Source organism: Stenella coeruleoalba (genome assembly GCF_951394435.1).
Source record: "Stenella coeruleoalba genome assembly, chromosome: 5".
NCBI lineage: Eukaryota > Metazoa > Chordata > Mammalia > Artiodactyla > Delphinidae > Stenella > Stenella coeruleoalba.
Genome location: NC_137150.1, coordinates 110,997,424 through 111,002,585, shown reverse-complemented (window position 1 = coordinate 111,002,585; position 5,162 = coordinate 110,997,424). Strand labels below are relative to the sequence as shown.

The 5,162-nt window shown below is 35.5% G+C and overlaps 1 pseudogene across 1 annotated transcript; it reads right to left on the bottom strand.

Moving 5' to 3' along the window:
* Positions 1-4,068: 4,068 nt before the first annotated feature.
* LOC307186966 (transcription elongation factor A protein 1-like) lies at positions 4,069-4,789 on the bottom strand (annotated as a pseudogene). The gene has a single exon. The product of its transcript is annotated as a transcription elongation factor A protein 1-like (transcript).
* Between the last annotated feature and the right edge of the window lie 373 nt (positions 4,790-5,162).

The window sequence follows — 5,162 nt, the reverse complement described above, 5'->3', positions numbered from 1 at the left end:
CCCTTCAAGCACACCTGAGTTTAAGTTAATTAGGTGACTTTTGAAAAGCTCCTAGACAACCGCAGAGTGTAGGCTGGTTGCCAGGAGAACCAACCATGTGATTAGAGCATTGGAAATTTCAGCCCTACTCCCCACCTCTGGGGAGAAAAGAGGAGTTATAGGTTGAGTCAATCATTGATGGCCAGTGACTTAATCATGCCTACATAATGAAGCCTCCATAAAATCACTAAAGCATAGAACTTAGAGCTTCCAGGTTTCTGAACAAGTGGAGGTACTGGGAATGTGACACACCTGGAGAGGGCATGAATCTCCACCCCCACTTCCCACATACTTTGCCCTACACACCTTTTCCATTTGGCTGTTCCAGAGTTACAGCCTTTTACAATAAACCAGTAATCTAGTAAATAAAATGTTTTCCTGAATTCTATGAGACATTCTAGCAAATTATTGAGCCAGAGGAGTTCATACAAACCTCAGATTTATAGCCAGTTAGTCAGAAGCACAGGTGACAACCTGGCTTTTCAACTGGCATCTGAAAGTGGGAGGACGAAGTCTTGTGCACCTGAGTCCTTAACCTGTGACCTCTGTACTAACTCCAGGTATAGAGTGTCAGCACTGAATTGAATTGTAGTCCACCCATTTGGTGTCCAGAGAGTTGCTGAATTGGTTGGTGTAGAGAAAAACAACCCACATGTCAGGTGTCCAAAGTGTTCTATGTGTAATAGTACAGAAAAACAGTGTTTTCCACTTCAGAGTTTTCGCTAGCCAACAGCTAATCAACTCACTGTGATACAGAAACCAAAACTTATACTTTCCCAATGGTCTACAGGTTATTTTTTCTCCTGTCCCTATTAAAATTGAGTTTTTATATTCAATCTGTGATAATAACTGTTTCCCTTTTATCCTTTCCTTACTTTTTATTCTCCTCAAATTGCAAATGGTTCAGTCATCTTTTAAACAAGTTTCTTACGTGACAAGAGCCCTAAATGGAGTGTCAGGACAAATTCATTTATATTATTGAAGTAAACAAATATCAACACAGCACAGTCTCACAACTTGTAATCATTTGCAGACTTTAAAAACCAAAAATCAGGGACTTCCCTGGTGGTCCAGTGGTTAAGACTTCATCTTCCAATGCAGGGGTGTGGGTTCAATCCCTGGCTGGGGAGCTAAGATCCCACATGCCTCATGGCCAAAAAACCAAAACATAAAACAGAAACGATATTGTAACAAATTCAATAAAGACTTTAAAAAAGAATGTCCACATCAAACAAAACAAAACAAAAAAACAAAAAATCATGTAAAAATAATCCTAGCAAAACATAATTATTATTAAACAGAGTATAGACATATCACAAGTGGCTATCAATTTTATAGAATTAAAGATGTTTTGAAAGGAAAAGTTCTCAAAAATCTGACTTTGAAAACTATAAAATCAAATGCAAGACAGAAGTTTTAAACAAGGGGAGAGAGAGAGAGAGAAAGAGAAGGAGAGAGAGGAACAAGACACACAAGGAGAGAGAAAGGAAAAGGATCATGGCTACTCCTTAGTTATACTCAAAGATTTGTTGGTTAACTAACTAATATGAAAAGAAAAAATATAACACTTATAGAGAAAATTTTAATATGTTGAATAAGCATGTCTTTAAATCTTGATAACCAAGTTTATGAAGTAATAATTTTTTTAAACCACTAAGAGGAAAATTAACAAGATTTTATCCACTTTATTTTCCTTTATTCAGAAAGAAAAATATCATGAGACTAATCATAATCAAAAATGTCATAAAGTGGAAGAACTGTATCATATTTTAAGAACAAACTTTTGTGTGAAATTTGCTAAAGTTATTCTATTCTCAAATATATTGAAGTAGTCAGAAGATATGCATTTAATTGAAGTTACTGAGACAATGGCACTGTAACTTTAGCTTAGTGTTCCAATATCAAGAAAAACTTAACCTACTGAAAATATACATGCCCCATAACACACTCCTTTCCTAGAAAAATAAAACAACAATAGTAAAAGAAATGTTGATTTTGACTTCTAATTAGGAAAATTACTGTATAATTTTGTATTTTACAAAAAGTAATTGAATTTTAAAATAAAATATATTCATATATTCTCTGAAATCACAAATCTTTAGCATTCACATAAGAGCTAACATTACAAAAGCAATGAATAAAAATGATTTTTAGAGGAGCAAATAAATAAATAAATATTAAACAAGCTTGCTTTCATATCAAATTTCTTTTATTTCCACACTCTATCAATGGTATCACATTGCCAGTGAAATAGGTTTTGTAGTTCATATAATTTCTGCACACAGAAACATAATACTCTGCAGAAAAGTAGGTACTAATTTTTAATACATTTTCTAAGGTGAAATTACTTCAGGGAAATTTCATGTCAGTTGACAGAATATTCCAGAATGAAGCTCAGGGAATGCCTGAATCTACATATGCTAAATGAACCATACAATGCAATCTTTGAATTATGTTTTGCTTAGGAAGTCACCAAGAGCATTTTATTTTATTTTATTTTATTTACATGATTCATAACAAGAAACTTTATTGAATTAACAAATTTAAAAATGGATCACTTAATTTAAAACTGGGACTATTTTAATTTTATTTTATTAAATTCATTCTTTCAAAAATACATGTTATTTTTCAAATGATAAAAGGTTACTCTGTGACCTGACAAAGTAGAGGTGGGATGGGCCAATTCCTCTATGGGGGTCTGCACATGGACTTTTAGATGTTGTTTTTCTATTACATCAAACTGACCTGCAGTAAGCAGTGGAGAAGAGGGAGCGAAGGGGAGTGCAAAGCAGGTTTCTCTATAGAGGTTTGAGAGTGCAGACGGAGCACAATGAAATGTGGACTTTGTAACAGTGGCCTTAAGATGTGCTAGACCAAGTGTGAAAACCATTTTTTCTTATTCCTAACAAAACAGATGGCACACACTTAACTGTAAGGTCCTTCCTGCAAATGAGCTATGTTACAGGCCATGTATTAGTCTGTTCCACAACCTCCTTCTTGTGTGACAGAAAGAGAGTCTGGACAGAAATGTGCTCCATTAGTCTCCATATGGAAAGGCCACAGCGTTAATGATTTATAAACCTTAAAGTCCTTGGTCAGCACAGATTTCCAAATCAAAGTTAAGTCATGAACTGTTTATAAGACCAACACTATCCTAAAATGCTAACATTTTCTTCCCAGTATGTCTTCCTACAAAACAAAAAAAGGGTCAAAAGTTTTCATTCTTTTCCTGAGCTAGGATTTAGGAAAAACCTACTAAACTACAACAGTGTTCTGCAAAAGTAAAATACACTACAAAGTCAAACAGGTAAATAAACAACAAACCAAACTGCTTTCAACAAAGTCAAGTCATGTTTCCAAAAGTAAAATCTATTACGAACAAGTAATAAATATGTACAAGAAATTACAAGAAATGAGGATCACAGTTAGTTACAAATGCAAAATAATAACTAATTATCCCAGACTTTGAACATAATAATTAAAATCAATTTCATATGCTAGTTAAAATATTATGCACAATTTAGATAAGCTGGTCAAGTGTTATCTGAATATACACCATGTTTGATAAACTTATAATTACATTACCTTTTCTTCTCTTTTAATATTTGCAGGTACATGCCAATATAGAAAAAAATGTAATTTCCATTTGTGTATTAACTGAGAAGAATAACATTTTTACTGTGTATGTTTCAGATTGTAAAAAAGTTAAGGTACATTTTCCTTTAAGAAGGAAAAAAAAAGGTAAAAATAAACTGCCAAGAGTTTAATATCAACTTACTTATAAAAATGGAAAAAAAAAAGTTTTGAAACAGATACCAAACAATTATCATGTGGTCTCCTTACTGCTCTGAAACTACAGAAGACATTTAAGGAAGGGATCCTATGTCAAAAACAGAGACTAACCCAAGGGATATATGTTACTTTAAAAATCTGATTTGCAGTAAAACTAGTTGGTTGGCCTAGTCTTAAAGCTAATTACAAAATCCATTTTCTTAATAGTCCAGGTGTTTTGCCAATTCTTCCAACTCATCAGAACTTCCACCAGTTTCCACACTCGTTGCAGACAACAAATGTTGTCATCGGTTCATCAGCACTCCGCGTTTGGACCTGTGTGTAAGTGCAGTACTTCTTGCATTTGCCACATGTGAACAAGTCCATCTGGGTTCCACCTGTCTTGGCCACCTGATGCTCTCTGATGGATTCTTTGGTCAAGGTTTTCCGCACCTCTTTGAGCTCATCGCTGGCCATCTCCTCTGCCGTCATTCTAGCAAATAAGTCGGGAGGAATATTCCCACACAGCACATTTTTCCTTCAACTTGGATTCTTAGCATCCTTAAGATTTGATATCCTACTTCATACTCTATTTTTGTATTTCATGTCCGTATTCCTTATTTCTTGATAGATAGCTGCTTACGTTGCTACTGGAGCTACATTCTTCTCTTGCTTCAGGGCTATTCTGTGATGTAACTGCAGTATCTTTTTTCTTTTCTTCAGAGTCTTTATCTTTTGATGGTCCATCTAATAACTTTTTCCAGGATTTGATGAGGGACTTTGCTAAAGACGTAACTTCTTCATCTGTGCTCTGCTTGCAAATAGCATTCACTGACATTCCGATTCTTGTGGACTGTAATAATTCCAAGGTCATGGGAATATTCTTAAGCTCCCTCAGTAAATCCAGTGCTCCAGCCGCGTTCTTATTCTGCACCATCTTGTTCATCTTCTTGGCAATGCGGACCACCTCGTCCTCCATGGCTCCAGCAGCCCTGCCCCGCGCCGGGCCACGGGGGACAGGAAGCGAGCGGAGCTGGCGGGGCAGCGGGTGAGTCCAGGCGTCGGCGAGGGCCCTCAGCAGGCCTGACGGAGGCGCTTCCTCACTCCACCAAGAGCATTTTAGTTTCACTTTATCTTATTTTAAATTATAGATTCTGTTTATATGATGCCTATTACCATTCTTTCCTGCCTTCTGAGGCAAGAATAAGATTTTCCATTGTAATCATCTTCTATTTTACTTCCCGTAGTGGGTAGTAACAGTGAATATATGAAGTATAATTAAAAAAAAAAGAAGTGTTCATATGATAATAGAGTAAAAACAAAGGAAATAATGACTGTGCAGATCAAAACAC